The sequence below is a fragment of the Piliocolobus tephrosceles genome, chromosome 5 (genome assembly GCF_002776525.5).
Source record: "Piliocolobus tephrosceles isolate RC106 chromosome 5, ASM277652v3, whole genome shotgun sequence".
Lineage (NCBI taxonomy): Eukaryota > Metazoa > Chordata > Mammalia > Primates > Cercopithecidae > Piliocolobus > Piliocolobus tephrosceles.
In genome coordinates this window covers 35,094,378-35,111,511 of record NC_045438.1, presented here as the reverse complement: position 1 = coordinate 35,111,511, position 17,134 = coordinate 35,094,378, and positions in this window count along the sequence as shown.

Sequence of the window (17,134 nt, the reverse complement as noted above, 5' to 3'; positions counted from 1 at the left end):
TGTCATTAGTCTTTTTTTTTTAAGATGCCCATTCTAGGTAGTATTATACCAAGCAAGCTAATGGATGTGAACTGTTTTCTTCAGGGCAGTATTGCAAGTTTAGAATTTGTAATCATTGAGTTGCTACCATATTACCATTTCACAATCACTTCCCTTTCCATTTCTCCCAAAATGTTTTCTTTCCAAAAAGAATTTTATTTTTATTTTCACATATTTGGAGGCTTTTTTTGACATCCTTTGACACAATTAGAGTACCTTGTTGGCTGCAAATATAGGGATGCTTAACTGCTTTTCCAGAAGTTAGTTGACACTGGCCAGCCTCCAGGAGGTGCTACAGGAAGCTGGGGCAGGGAGAAGTTTCTAAAGCAGTTTCCAAGAGGACCGTGAAGCACGTCTCGTTCAGCTGTGCTAATGATTCCTTCTCCTCCGTAAGTGGAGCTGCCTTACCAGAAGGTGTTATCAAAAAAGAGATGGCGTCAGGCACGGTGGCTCACACCTGTAATCCCAACACTCTAGGAGGCCAAGGCAGGTGGATCACTTTAAGGTCAGGAGTTCCAGGGCAGCCTGACCAACATGGTGAAACCGCGTATCTACTAAAAATACAAAAATTAGTGAGGTGTGGTGGCACACATTTGTAATCCCAGCTACTCGGGAGGCCTAGGCAGGAGAATCGTTTGAACCTGCGAAGTGGAGGTTGCAGTGAGCCGAGATTGCACCACTGCACTCCAACCTGGGTGACCGAGCAAGGCCCATCTCAACAACAACAACAAATGGATCGGGAAGGCAAGGATTTGGAAGCCCTTGTTGGATGTGAGGGTCAGGAAAGGCATCCTTCGGTGCTTCTCTTGCTAGTTCCAGAGTCGTCCTTCTCCCTCAGAATGATTGGCAAGAAGTTGTGTCACTCTGAGCTGCACCTGCCCTATGCTGTCATTCATGTCCTCAGCTGACATGACCTCTGGCTAGTGAAGTATCAGTGTCCCAGGCTTTTGGGTTTGGGGAGGGTTGGAAAGGTAAGTGGGGTCCCCACATCAATGACTGACATCATTTTGCCATGGCAAGAACAGTGGAAATAAAAGGCCACCCTCGGTAACTTGTTTCCCCAGACTACATCCCACATTGACATATCTGAGGGCTCTTGTCAAAAGCCCCCGCTGCCCCAGTATGTGGCAACCAGAAGTGCCAGGAAGTTAAGACCTGGGAAGCAGCTTTCAATCAGTGACACATAGAGTCTATAAATATGGTTCCTGCTGCTGCCTGGGGTGTGCTTTTACTTGTATACTTACACTTTTGCCCAGAGCTTCTTCACCAGATCAAGCATCTGTCCCTCACAGTGGTAGCTGGCTTTGTAACACGTAATTTTTTGGCTACATTTCCTTACTGGGGTTCCCTTTGCGTCCCAGATAAACTGCTTGTACTCACATCCTCATCATAAGGTCAGCCTCCAGAAAAACCTGAACTGAGGACTATCAGTATAGTTTTATAAAACAACTAGTATTTTATCTCTTAACAATAACATAGCTCAGAATTTTTTTAAAATGAATAAATTTAACTGGAAAAACTCTGAATGTTCTGTCATTTTGTCACAGATATGCACCAGTCAGTGAATAATGTTTTCAGCATACTTTTGGTTCGTCTTGGATATAAATTAGCACGGGTGAGTTGTGTGTTCACTTCCACGTGGCCATAAGCCTGTGATCATCTATTTTCTTCCCTATCCTTTATGTTCTGGCTGATGGTTCTCAGCTGTTGAATTCTGTTATCTTCCTTCATGCCCTGTCCCAGATCCTTTTTAGTAAGATCTCTTTATTTTTTAAAAACACTACTTTTTCCTCTTCGTAGTCCTGAAGTTTCTGATGGTGTAATCACTCCTAACCACATAGCATTGCCTCTGTGCTGCGGCTACCAATATCTGGAAGAACTGGAGTGTCGAGTTTGCAGCATTTTCTGAAAATCTCAAAAAAAAATCCAATAGGCAGCCTTTCTAACAACATGATAAATTCAGAATACTATGCAAGCTCTTTTTAAAATATTGCTATTCTTACTCATACAAATTGCTGGTTGGAGTGGGGGATATATTTTTTTCATATATTTTCATAGGGTTCAAACGGAAGTGGTGAGGAAATCTGAATAGCTAATGAAATAGCTTTGTTTTGTAAAAAGAAATGTAAAAGCTATTAAAATGTTACATTAAAATCCACTTAAGATGCCTAAAATGTACTCAGCAGCTCTTTGCATGTTGTAATTTTCATATGAAAATGCTTTATTCACATTGGAGGAGAAATTTCCGTTACAAAACAAAAACTGACATGATAGATTATTTCAAATTAGTATTTTGTAGCTAATTTTTAAAATTGTTAATTTGGAGCACTATGATAAACACAAAGATGACTCACCAGTTATCTCTTTTATAATATTTTAAGAACTCCAAATTTAAATATTTAAGTCTATGATATCGATATTTATTAAGGTGTAATGTTTTTAGGAGAGCAAATATAGGAAATACAAGGCCAAAAAATCTTAAAGGCCCACTTTCTCATGGAAAAATAATCTCTTGCTCAGGTTTTCTCAACAGGAAAGAATGAAATGGAAATGTAGCAGAGTTTCAAAACTAGAAATGTACTAGAGATGGAAACAGTATTCTATACTAAAGGCATCAGCATTACTGTGAACTTCCAGGCTTCCTGCAAATAATGGGTGTTACCACTTTCTCCTTAACTCTTTGACTCTGTCCAGAAAAGGCTCATGTTTCCTTCAGGTCTCTCCTCTAGGCCAGGAGCACACCTAGGGACATCTGTGCTTCATTCAGTCTAGAAAACCTGCTTTTCATAGCCAAGCCACTGCTGTGGGCTCCTGGCCTCCAGTTTAGAAGGAAACCTGCTGTCCAAACTAAGACGCTGTCCTGATGGTTCCCGGCTTGTGGCCGCTGGTCCACGCTTAAGTTCACCTGCCAAACTCCGCTCCCGCTCTTTCTTCTCTGCTGTGACACCCTCCAAGTCTGCAACTTTCATCCATAATGGATTCTTTTACACTTGGTCAAGGCTCTTGACAACAGTGGGACCAAAACCCAGATGTTCACAGAAACTACAATAGTCACCGTGAATCAGGCCAGTCTGCCCACAGCATTTGGAGGCCAGCCCTCAGCTGCATCTCTGAAGCCCAGGCACAGGCGGCCCTGGGGAAGGTGGAACACTAGCAATTCTACTGATGCTCTGGGGTCCTGCAGAACCCTGACTATGCCACAGACCTTCTGTACTGTGTCCATTTCCATATAATCTAATAAATCCTTCTTACAAAGGAATCCTGAGTTAGTCTGTTTTTTGGCAAAGGGAGAGAGGAAGGGAAAAGTCTGACATTTGGTTTAGGATTCGATCCCTAAAAACTGCCTTAAATGCCTGTATGCTGCCCTGCCCCAACTCAGGATTCAAATCATCAAACCCTGCTGGTTTTGTTTTCTAAACATTTCCCCAAAATCTGCCTGTTCCGCTCAGCCCCCCTGCCACTGCGCCCATCCCAGCTGTGCCCATCTTTTACCTGTTCTGTTGGGGGCTGAATTGTGACCTCCCTCGAACCTGCCCCAGAAAGATATGTTGAAGCCCTAAACCCAGGTACCTGTGAATATGACTGCATTTGGAAATAAGGTTTCTGCAGATGTAATTGAGTCAAGATGAGGTCATTAGGTTGGGTCTAATTATACGATTGGTGCTTTTATAAGAAAAGAAAAAGTGGACAGAGACAAGGAGAGCATCATTGGGTGACAGATTCAGAGGCTGGAGGGATGCAGCTGCAAGCCAAGAAAAGCCATGGATCCACGGCCACCACCAGAAGCCAGGAAAGAGGGAGCAGGGCCCAGCCAATTAAACAGGAAATGTCCCCTTGTCCCCCTTTCAGGGTGTGTGATGGGAGTGTGGCTCGCTTCTTCGGTGCCCCGCTGCTCAAAACCCCTAGAGGGAGCAGGCAGACGGCCAGGGTGTGGGGCTCCGACTCCACGGCAGTGTCTAGGGGTGAATGTTTACAGCTGAAGCCCCAGTGAGCATGTGTTACAGGTGCTCTTTTAGTTCGGCAGCTTGTGTTAGCTCAATTACACGCCCCTGCCTTATTGCAAAGACAGAGGGCTTTCTGTATCCTGGGTTCTTGCCTTGGTGTACCAGAAGAATCGGATCACACATGGGCTTGGAGAATGAGTGCATGGTTTTGTTGAGTGGAAGTAGCTCTCAGCAGATTGGGGAGCCAGAAAGGAGATGGTTTTCTCCTGGAGTTACGCCGCTTGGCGGCCCGGGCTCTCCTCCGACCACCCCAGCCAAACTCCATGTCATTCCACAAGTTGATGACCCGCCGGTGTGCTGGCCTCTGTCCTGTGCTCTTCTGCCGGCATGCTCCCCTTGATGGCTTCTCCATGTCCAGCTGCTTGTGTCTTCTTCCACTGATGTGCTCCTCTGGATGTCCAGTTGCTTGTGTGCCTGCCTGCTAGGGTCTCAGGGTTTTTATAGGCAAAGGATAGGGGTGTGGTGGACCAGGATGGTCTTAGGAAATGCAACATTTGGGCACGAAGGCAGGAGTGCCTGTCTTCACCTAGGTCCATGGGCACAGGCCCGGGGGTGGAGCCCTTGCCAGGACCTGCCCTTCTCCTCCCCGCACCTCCCTGCCCGCCTTCCGTATCACCAACTCCATGAGTTTGGACTGTCAGCCTTCAGAACTGTGAGACAATAAACTTCTGTTTTCAGCCAAGCAGTCTGTGGTGCATTGTTACAACATCTCTAGGAAACTAAAGCAACAACTTCGAAGCTAGACTGTCTGCCTCCAACTGCCCTCGAATCCATTTTCCACACAGCCGTCTACAAGGCGAGTTTTCTATCATTTTCCATCATGGGTTCCCCATTGCAGACAGTTTCCATATTTACATGATCTTTGCAACCCCACATGATCTGGCCCTGGTTCACTCCTCTGACCTAGTGCATGCTCTATACCCACTCAGCCTCGGGTCTTTGCTCCAACCCAACCTAACTGCTTGTAGCTCATGTTGTAGGTTTCTCGTCCTTCTTTGCTGATGCTGTTCCTTCTGCATGGAGTCCTTCAGATAGTCAGATCTGAACCTCAGTTGTATTTGTAAAGTGGTGATAATACTCTACCTCATAGAATGTTTAGAGGGCCAAATGAGATCTTGAATGTAAAGATCTTAGCACCATGCTTACCTCATAGTAAGTATTCGGTATTTATTAGCTAAATAAAAACATTAATCCTCCAATCCTCAATTCGTGTACCTTCAAGAAGCCAACCTTCCTCCCCAGAGTCCCAAGCTAGGTTAAGTACCCTTCCTCTTTTCTCATACTAACTTCTCCAATATGTCTCTATCACTGTACTTGCCACAATCTATCACATTTGTATTCATGATTCTCTACTAGACTGAATTCCTTGAGGGAAAAGACTGTTTTATTCATCTCCATATAATATTCCCAAATGTCCATCATGGTGCCTGATATATATTAGGAACTTGATAATTGTTTTTAATGAATTGAATAAATGAAATTCTCAACTTCTGGCAGCTTTCAAATGAATGATTAACCCTTTATTCTTTTTTTTGAGTCTCTCTTTTTTAAAATTATACTTTAAGTTCTAGGGTACATGTGCACAACGTGCAGGTTTGTTACACATGTATACATGTGCCATGTTGGTGTGCTGCACCCATTAACTGGTCATTTACATTAGGTATATCTCCTAATGCTATCCTTCCCACCTACCCCCTCCCCACAATAGGACCCGGTGTGTAATGCTCCCCTTCCTGTGTCCAAGTGATTTCATTGTTCAGTTCCCACCTATGAGTGAGAACATGCGGTGTTTGGTTTTCTGTTCTTGCGATAGTTTGCTGAGAATGATGGTTTCCAGCTGCATCCATGTCCCTACAAAGGACCCAAACTCATCCTTTTTTATGGCTGCATAGTATTCCATGGTGTATATGTGCCACGTTTTCTTAATCCAGTCTGTCACTGATGGACAATGGGGTTGATTCCAAGTCTTTGCTATTGTGAATAGTGCTGCAAAAAAACATATGTGTGCATGTGTCTTTATAGCAGCATGACCTATAATCCTTTGGGTATATCCCCAGTAATGGGATGGCTGGGTCAAATGGTATTTCTAGTTCTAGATCCTTGAGGAATCGCCACACTGTTTTCCACAATGATTGAACTAGTTTACAGTCCGACCAACAGTCTAAAAGTGTTCCTATTTCTCCACATCCTCTCTAGCACCTGTTGTTTCCTGATTTTTTCATGATTGCCATTCTAACTGGTGTGAGATGGTATCTCATTGTGGTTTTGATTTGCATTTCTCTGATGGTGAGTGATGATGAGCATGTTTTCATGTGTCTGTTGGCTGTATGAATGTCTTCTTTTGAGAAGTGTCTGTTCGTATCCTTTATCCACTTTTTGATGGGGTTGTTTGTTTTTTTCTTGTAAATTTGATTGAGTTATTTATAGGTTCTGGATATTAGCCCTTTGTCAGATGAGTAGATTGCAAAAATTTTCTCCCATTCTGTAGGTTGCCTGTTCACTCTGATGGTAGTTTCTTTTGCTGTGCAGAAGCTCTTTAGTTTAATTAGATCCCATTTGTCAATTTTGGCTTTTGTTGCCGTTGCTTTTGGTGTTTTAGACATGAAGTCCTTGCCCATGCCTATGTCCTGAATGGTATTACCTAGGTTTTCTTCTAGGGTTTTTATGGTTTTAGGTCTAACATTTAAGTTTCTAATCCATCTTGAATTAATTTTCGTATAAGGAGTAAGGAAAGGATCCAGTTTCAGCTTTCTACTTATGGCTAGCCAATTTTCCCAGCACCATTTATTAAATAGGGAATCCTTTCCCCATTTCTTATCTTTGTCAGGTTTGTCAAAAATTAGATGGCTGTAGATGTGTGGTATTATATCTGAGGGCTCTGTTCTGTTCCATTGGTCTATATCTCTGTTTTGGTACCAGTACCATGCTGTTTTGGTTACTGTAGACTTGTAGTATAGGTTGAAGTCAGGTAGCATGATGCCTCCAGTTTTGTTCTTTTGGCTTAGGATTGTCTTGGCAATGTGGGCTCTTTTTTGGTTCCATATGAACTTTAAAGCAGTTTTTTCCAATTCTGTGAAGAAAGTCATTGGTAACTTAATGAGGATGGCACTGAATCTATAAATTACCTTGGGCAGTACGGCCATTTTCACAATATTGATTCTTCCTATCCACGGGCATGGTATGTTCTTCCATTTGTTTGTGTCCTCTTTTATTTCACTGAGCAGTGGTTTGTAGTTCTCCTTGAAGAGGTCCTTTACATCCCTTGTAAGTTGGATTCCTGGGTGTTTTATTCTCTTTGAATCTATTGTGAATGGGAGTTCATTCATGATTTGGCTGTTTGTCTGTTACTGGTGTATTAGAATGCTTGTTATTTTTGCACATTAATTTTGTATCCTGAGACTTTGCTGAAGTTGCTTATCAGCTTAAGGAGATTTTGGGCTGAGACAATGGGGTTTTCTAAATATACAATCATGTCATCTGCAAACAGGGACAATTTGACTTCTTCTTTTCCTAACTGAATACCCTTGATTTCTTTCTCTTGCCTGATTGTCCTAGCCAGAACTTCCAACACTATGTTAAATAGGAGTGGTGAGAGAGGGCATCCCTGTCTTGTGCTGGTTTTCAAAGGGAATGCTTCCGGTTTTTGCCCATTCAGTATGATATTGGCTGTGGGTTTGTCATAAATAGCTCTTATTATTTTGAGATACGTTCCATCAATACCAAATTTATTGAGAGTTTTTAGCATGAAGAGCTGTTGAATTTTGTCAAAGGCCTTTTCTGCATCTATTGAGATAATCATGTGGTTTTTGTCTTTGGTTCTGTTTATATGCTGGATTACGTTTATCGATTTGTGTATGTTGAACCAGCCTTGCATCCCAGGGATGAAGCCCACTTGATCATGCTGGATAAGCTTTTTGATGTGCTGCTGGATTCAGTTTGCCAGTATTTTATTGAGGATTTTTGCATCGATGTTCATCAGGGATATTGGTCTAATATTCTCTTTTTTTGTTGTATCTCTGTCAGGCATTGGTATCAGGATGATGTTAGCCTCGTTAAATGAGTTAGGGAGGATTCCCTCTTTTTCTACTGATTGGAATAGTTTCAGAAGGAATGGTACCAACTCCTCCTTGTACCTCTGGTAGAATTCGGCTGTGAATCCATCTGGTCCTGGACTTTTTTTGGTTGGTAAGCTATTAATTATTGCCTCAATTTCAGAACCTCTATTGGTCTATTCAAGGATTCAACTTCTTCCTGGTTTAGTCTTGGGAGAGTGTAAGTGTCCAGGAAATTATCCATTTCTTCTAGGTTTTCTAGGTTTTGTGCGTGGAGGTGTTTATAGTATTCTCTGATGGTAGTTTGTGTTTCTGTGGGGTCAATTGTGATATCCCCTTTATCAGTTTTTATTGCATCTATTTGATTCTTCTCTCTTTTCTTCTTTATTAGTCTTGCTAGCAGTCTATCAATTTTGTTGATCTTTTCAAAAATCCGGCTCCTGGATTCATTGCTTTTTTCGGAGGGTTTTTTTGTGTCTCTATTTCCTTCAGTTCTGCTCTGATCTTACTTATTTCTTGCCTTCTGCTTGCTTTTGAATGTGTTTGCTCTTGCTTCTCTAGTTCTTTTAATTGTGATGCTAGGGTGTCAATTTTAGATCTTTCCTGCTTTCTCTTGTGGGTTTTTAGTGCTATTAATTTCCCTCTACACACTGCTTTAAATGTGTCCCAGAGATTCTAGTGTGTTGTATCTTTGTTCTCATTGGTTTCAAAGAACATCTTTATTTCCGCCTTCATTTTGTTATGTACCCAGTAGTCATTCAGGAGCAGGTTGTTCAGTTTCCATGTAGTTGAGCAGTTTTGATTGAGTTTCTTAGTCCTGAGTTCTAGTTTGATTGCACTGTGGTCTGAGAGACAGTTTGTTATAATTTCTATTCTTTTACATTTGCTGAGGAGTGCTTTACCTCCAACTATGTGGTCAATTTTGGAATAAGTGCGATGAGGTGCTGAGAAGAATGTATATTCTGTTGATTTGGGGTGGAGAGTTCTATAGATGTCTATTAGGTCTGCTTGGTGCAGAGTAGAGTTCAATTCCTGGATATTCTTGTTAACCTTCTGTCTCGTTGATCTGTCTAATGTTGACAGTGGGGTGTTGAAGTCTCCCATTATGATTGTATGGGAGTCTAAGTCTCTTTGTCAGTCTCTAAGGACATGCTTTATGAATCTGGGTGCTCCTGTATTGGGTGCATATATGTTTAGGATAGTTAGCTCTTCCTGTTGAATTGATCCCTTTACCATTATGTAATGGCCTTCTTTGTCTCTCTTGATCTTTGATGGTTTAAAGTCTGTTTTATCAGAGACTAGAATTACAACCCCTGCTTTTTTTGTTTTCCATTTGCTTGGCAGATCTTCCTCCATCCCTTTATTTTGAGCCTGTGTGTGTCTCTGCATGTGAGATGGGTCTCCTGAATACAGCAAACTGATGGGTCTTGACTCTTTATCCAATTTGCCAGTCTGTGTCTTTTAATTGCACCATTTAGTCCATTTACATTTAAGGTTAATATTGTTATGTGTGAACTTGATCCTGTCATTATGATATTAGCTGGTTATTTTGCTCACTAGTTGATGCAGTTTCTTCCTAGCATTGATGGACTTTACATTTTGACGTTTTGCAGTGGCTTGTACCTGTTGTTCCTTTCCATGTTTAGTGCTTCCTTCAGGATCTCTTGTAGGGCAGGCCTGGTGGTGACAAAATCTCTAAGCATTTGCTTGTCTGTAAAGGATTTTATTTCTCCTTCACTTATGAAACTTAGTTTGGCTGGACATGAAATTCTGGGTTTAAAATTATTTTCTTTAAGAATGTTGAATATTGGCCTCCACTCTCTTCTGGTTTGGAGAGTTTCTGCTGAGAGATCTGCTGTTAGTCTGATGGGCTTCCCTTTGTGTGTAACCTGACCTTTCTCTCTGGCTGCCCTTAACATTTTTTCCTTCATTTCAACTTTGGTGAATCTGATAATTATGTGTCTTGGAGTTGCTCTTCTTGAGGAGTATCTTTGTGGCGTTCTCTGTATTTCCTGAATTTGAATGTTGGCCTGCCTTACTAGGCTGGGGAAGTTCTCCTGGATGATATCCTGTAGAGTGTTTTCCAACTTGGTTCCATTTTCCCCATCACTTTCAGGCACACCAATGAGACATAGATTTGGTTTTTTCACAAAATCCCATATTTCTTGGAGGCTCTGTTCCTTTCTTTTTACTCTTTTTTCTCTACACTTCTCTTCTCGCTTCATTTCATTCATTTGATCTTCAATCACTGATACTCTTTCTTCCAGTTGATCGAGTCAGTTACTGAAGCTTGTGCATTTGTCACGTAGTTCTTGTGTTATGGTTTTCATCTCTATCAGTTCTTTCAAGGACTTCTCTACATTGGTTATTCCAGTTAGCCATTTGTCAAATCATTTTTCAAGGTTTTTAGTTTCTTTGCGCTGGTTCTGTAGTTCCTCCTTTAGCTCTGGGAAGTTTGATTGACTGAAGCCTTCTTCTCTCAACTCATCAAAGTCATTCTCCGTCCAGCTTTGTTCCGTTGCTGACGATGAGCTGCGTTCCTTTGGAGGGGGAGATGCGCTCTGATTTTTTGAATTTCCAGCTTTTCTGCCCTGCTTTTTCCCCATCTTTGTGGTTTTGTCTGCCTTTGGTCTTTGATGATGGTGACGTACTAATGGGGTTTTGGTGTGGGTGTCCTTTCTGTTTGTTAGTTTTCCTTCTAACAGTCAGGACCCTCAACTGTAGATCTGTTGGAGTTTGCTTGAGGTCCACTCCAGACCCTGTTTGCCTGGGTATCAGCAGCGGAGGCTGCAGAAGATAGAATCTTGCTGAACAGCAAGTGTTGCTGTCTGATTCTTGCTCTGGAAGCTTCGTCTCAGGGGTGTACCCCACTGTGTGAGGTGTGAGGTGTCGGTCTACACCTAATTGGGGATGTCTCCCAGTTAGGCTGCTCAGGGATCAGGGACCCACTTGAGCAGGCAGTCTGTCCGTTCTCAGATCTCAACCTCCGTGCTGGGAGATCCACTACTCTCTTCAAAGCTGTCAGACAGGGACATTTACCTCTGCTGAGGTTTCTACTGCTTTTTGTTTAGCTATGCCCTGTCCCCAGAGGAGGAGTCTACAGAGGCAGGCAGGCCTCCTTGAGCTGTGGTGGGCTCCACCCAATTCGAGCTTCCTGGCAGCTTTGTTTACCTGCTTAAGCCTCAGCAATGGCGGGCACCCCTCCCCCAGCCTCACTGCTGCCTTGCAGTTAGATCTCAGACTGCTGTGCTAGCAATGAGGGAGGCTCTGTGGGTGTGGGTCCCTCTGGGCCAGGTGTGGGATACAATCTCCTGGTGTGCCATTTGCTAAGACCCTTGGTAAAGTGCAGTATTAGGGTGGGAGTTACCCAATTTTCCAGGTGTGTGTGTCTCAATTTCCTTTGGCTAGGAAAAGGAATTCCCTTCTCCCTTGCACTTCCCAGGTGAGGCTATGCCTCGCCCTGTTTCAGCTCTCGCTGGTCGGGCTGCACCTGCAGACCAGCACCAACTGTCTGACACACCCCAGTGAGATGAACCCGGTACCTCAGTCGAAAATGCAGAAATTACCCATCTTCTGTGTCATTCACGCTGGGAGTTGGAGGCTGGAGCTGTTCCTCTTCGGCCATCTTGGGCCAACCCTTTATTCTTAAATATCTTTTTCTCCATTGGATTCTGTATCAGTCAAGGCTCAGTGGCAAAAAAATAGAAACCAGCAGAGTATTTTCAAGCAGAGGAGGTTTTAAATGCTTTTTAAATTGTTGAAAGCACTGAAAGAGCTTGCTCTCAATGGGGCCTTCAGGAATGACTCCAAGATCACAGTAGATCTGACCCACCAGGGGAGCTACTACTGCTCATACATCAGGAAGATGAGAATTCAGGAGGCTTCCCTTGGCTGGAACCGCTGACTTCAGCAACATAATTGCCTTAACTGAGATCCAGAGGTCAGGAAGCTACCACAAGTAAACCTTCTGCTAGAGTCACACACAAAAAAAACATGGATTTCCAGCCCTGAGCCTCTTGTTCCCTATGAAGCTAATGCCTGGATGCAGAATCCCCCTTCCCAAAGTCCAACAACTCCATGACCTTACCTGCCAGCAGAAGTGACCAGAAGTGCTCTCTATATCTTCTCTCGAGTCTCATTCAAAAGCATGTGATTCACAAAGTCTAAACCACATCCACACCCTCCAGCTGCAAAGGAATCCAGGGAATATAGATTTCAGCTCTCCAGCCTCTATAGTATAGAAAGATATTCCAGACACAGGTGAAATGGATATTGAGCAAGTCATTGCACAGTACTTCACAGCTCCTGGGTCCTGCTGCTTACCTGTCCTCTCCTTGTCTCAAGTCTGTCTTCTTCATCTGAGCCTCCCTTCTCTTTCCAGCACTCTACTTCATCCAGTATAATTTGGCCCTTAACCATTTTCTCTTTCCCCTTAAACAAACTTGCACAGCGAATGATCTCCTACTCCAATGCAGATAATCATGAATCCTAATTCCCAGCCATGCCTTACCTCCCTGCTCCATTAAGGTGGTTCTGTTGGTCCACCTGCCTGTCAGGTGTAACAACGGGCACACCCTGCTAGCACTTCCCACTCAACCTGAGATTCACCTTATCATTTACACTCCCAAAATCAACTCCACCTCTTGACATCCCCATCTTTCATCCCACCACCATGTGTCTCACCCATGCTTAAAACATCAGCAATCATTCTTCTTAACATTTTCTGTTGCACACACAGTCTTCAAGTTTCATGGTGAGGAAGCTTCTTCTAAACCCATTCTACCCTGTTTTTCACTGCTCCTTGCAGCAGCACACCACAGCTGAAACACCTCTTGCTTCAGAAGGTTGAAACGGTCTCACGGGCGGATCACTTGAGGTCAGGAGTTCAAGACCAGCCCAGTCAACATGGGGAAACCCTATCTCTACTAAAAAATACAAAAATTAGCTGGGCCTGGTGGCCGGCACCTGTAATCCCAGTTACTCGAGAGGCTGAGGTAGGAGAATCACTTAAACCCAGGAGGCAGAGGTTGTCAGCCAAGATTGCACTATTGCATTCCAGCCTGGGTGACAAAGTGAGACTCCATCTCAAACAAACAAACAAACAAACAAACAAACAAACAAACAAAAAACCCCTCAGCCAGGAGCAGTGGCTCAAGCCTGTAATCCCAGCACTTTGGGAGGCCAAGGCAGGAGGCTTTCTTGAACTTAGCAGTTCAAAACCAGCCTGGAAAACGTAGTAAGACCCTGTGTTGATGATAGCTAGCTAGCTAGCTAGCTAGATAATAGATAGATTAGATAGATGATAGATGATAGATTAGATAGAATAAGATAGATAGATAGATATAGATAGTTGATAGATGATAGATTAGATAGAATAAGATAGATAGATATAGATAGTTGATAGATGATAGATAGATAGATAGATAGATAGATAGATAGATAGATAGATAGATGATAGACAGATAGATACTCAGCCTTGGTTGCCTTCTTGCTTTGAAGGATCACTCAATTCAAACACCACACAGGCCATCATGTGAGGAAAGCAACAGTGTCACTTAGACTTTAAGCTTTCCTCTGCCTAATGCCTGAGTTTTCCTGTTATAGGATCATGCATGAGTGATCCCCACTCAAATCCTTAAGACATGAGAAAGATCCACCCCCAAACTCCCAGTTCTACCTGGAAGTTTCCTGATTATAGTTTTCCTGTTATCTACCTTCTGCCACCTGTATTTCTCTATATCAATGGGAGAATATCAGAAATATGGGACAGAGATATCTGAAGCCTGAACAAATACACACTCATATGTTAGGTCTCACTCTGTTTACCCAGACTGGAGTGCAGTAGCATAATCACAGCTCACTGCAGCCTTGACCTCCTGGGCTCAGGTGATCCTCCCACCTCAGCCTCCCAGGCAGCTGGGACTACAGGCTTTGCTCCACCACACACAGCTAATTTTTTGTAATTTTTGTAGAGATGAAATTTCACCAGGTTGCCCAAGTTGTTCTGGAACTGCTGAGCTCAAGCAATTCACCCACCTCGGCCACCCAAACTGCTGGGATTACAGACATGAGCCGCTGCATCCAGCTGCTGGCCACTTCTTATGAAATATATTTTGAGACAGTGTCTCACTGTGTTGCTCAGGCTGGAGTGCAGTGGTGCAATCACAGCTCACTGCAGCCTTGAACTCCTGGCCTCAAACAATCTTCCTGCCTCTGCCTCCCAAAGTGCTGGGATTACAGGCATGAGTCACCACACCCAGTCTGATTAAACTCTTACCATCTAAGGCATGGACACTGCTCAAAACCTTTTGTTGTTTCCCCATAGCTTTCAGCTCATGGAGGCCTTTAAAAGGAAATTCATTGGTCGGGCTCACGCCTGTAATCCCAACACTTTGGGAGACCGATGCAGACAGATCACAAGGTCAGGAGAACAAGGCCGTCCTGGTCAACATGGTGAAACCCCGTCTCTACTGAAAATACAAAAATTAGCTGTACATGGTGGCACATGCCTGTAATCCCAGCTACTTGGGAGCCTGAGGCAGGAGAATCGCTTGAACAAGTGAGTCAGAGGTTCCAGTGAGCTGAGATTGCACCACTCTGTACTCCAGAGCAAGACTCCATCTCAAAAACAAAACAAAACAAAAAGGAGATCCATCAACTGATTTGGACTCAAGGTAGATGAATACTCGTGACCTAAACAAAGAAAAAGGAAAATATTACATAACATCTAACACTTTCTTCCTTTTGTATTCAACAGAGACCCAAAAAACGCATGTAAAACCTTTGAATAGTTAGGATTTTAATGTAAGTCAGTTTCTTTCTCTTATGTGGAGATACGAGTAATAAGAATGTTGTTAAGATTTGTTTTATCTCTAAGCTTTGATGAATTTTGAAGCTTAGTGGTAACTACCTTTGCAAATTTGTATCCTGGCCTAGGGAGTTCTAAAAAATGTCCTATATTCGATAGAGAAAACAATTATAATAGCTATCATTCGTTGTGTTTACTATGTGCTGGGCACTGTTGCTGTGTATGCGCAGCTCATTTAATCCTATTATGGTTATTATCCTCGGAGACTGAGAGAAGTAAAGAATTCTGTGAGTGTTGCACAGCTCCTGAGTACATGGCCAGGGCTACAGCCCAGGTCTGTCTGCCTCCAGAGCCCAAGCTTACAACCACTGCTCCATCTGTGATGTGACATTCAAAATGAGTTCACTGAAATCCATGTGCTCTGCTGCATATGAAGAGAATTATAGATTTAGTTTAACAGTCAATTCTTGAAAAAAAAGAAAAAAAGGAGCTGGCAGTTTTAATTAAACACAGAGAGACTGAACAAATAGGAAATATATTGGAGATAATTGGAGTCAGATTTCTCATTCTCAGACAGAGTTACAAATATGGAAAGAGGAAAGGCTAAAATAAACCCATAGTGTTGAACTGGCTTTGCAGGTATTGATGTGAATGCACAGTTTCTGACAGATTTATGTGTGTACATACGTGTATGCGTGCATTTATCTCTAAGCTCTGTCTACTGAGAGGGCCTAGAAGCAATGACAATCCCTAGTAGCGAACAAACCTAGGGTCTAGATATTGGTTACTGAATACTGTCCTCCACTAAAGGAACCGGGCTCTTTGGAGAAATGGCTGATGATAGGCTGGGAGCAGGGAAAGTATAAGATGAATTTGGTATATCTTACGTCCCAGAAACTAAGAAAATGCCCCCAAAATTATGAAAACATGTCAAAATGACAAAGGAACCAGTTTAAAAGGTCTTCTAATGGCTAAATCTAGGACAAATTGAGCCCCAAAATAATATTGATAGTCATAGATTGTGACTCATTGAATACAAGACAATCTTTGAGGTCATACAGATATAAATTAATACATGAATTAAAAAAGAGAAGAAGGAAAAGACCTAATTCACAATTAAATTCCAGGTAATAAATACAGAAAGAATGATGGAGTTTTAAAACTACATTTTGCAATTACACTAATAATTGATTTAGGCAATAATCATCAATGAATTCAACAAATGAGTGAGTGAAAATTTGATGAGAAACAGCATGTGTATGCTGTCTTACAGTACCTTTCCACAAAACACCTAACCTTTATTTATTCAAAAAGTACAAAATACTTATCAATTAACTTTAAAGTAGAGGAACCTGGCAAATATCATCTTAACCAATGGATAAATGTTAACCCTAGTCCTAGTCATGGGACAAAGACACGTGTGTGCCTCCTCATACAATACACCGATAAATCCTGGCATTTTGGTGTTCCTGCCAAAAATGCATAACCTGAATTTGATGACAAGGAGACATCAGACAATCCCAGAGTAAACAGCATTTTATAAAGTAACAGGCTTGTACTCTTCAAAAATGTTAAAGCTATGAAAGATAAAGAAAGACAGATATTTCCAGATCAAAACTGACCTCAACTACAACGTAAGCTCTACTATGACAGACACTCCTGGGTTGGCTCTTTTGCCTGTAAAAGGCAATATTGGAACAATAGGCAAAACCAATGGGGGTCTGTGAATTAATTGGTAATGTATCAATGTTAATATTCTGATACTTAGTTGTACTCTCAATAGGTGGGAGACTGCTCTTGTTAGGAACTACAGACTGAAGTTTTTTTGTTTTCGTTGTTGTTGTTGCTGTTGTTGTCAAGACAGAGTTTCGCTCTTGTCGCGCAGGCTGGAGTGCAGTGGCGCGATTTTGCTCACTGCAACCTCTGCCTCCCGGGTTCAAGCGATTCTCCTGCCTCAGCCTCCCGAGTAGCTGGGATTATAGACGTGTGCCACCATGCCCAGATAACTTTGTATTTTTAGTACAAACAGGGTTTCTCCATGTTGGTCAGGCTGGTCTTGAACTCCCGACCTCAGGTGATCTGCCCACCTCAGCCTCCCAGAGTGTTGGGATTATAGGTGTGAACCACTGCGCCTGGCCTTAATTTTACTTTAAGTTCTGGGATACATGTGCAGAACATGCAGGTTTGTTACACAGGTAAACACAAGACTGAAGTATTAAGGGATATCAGGG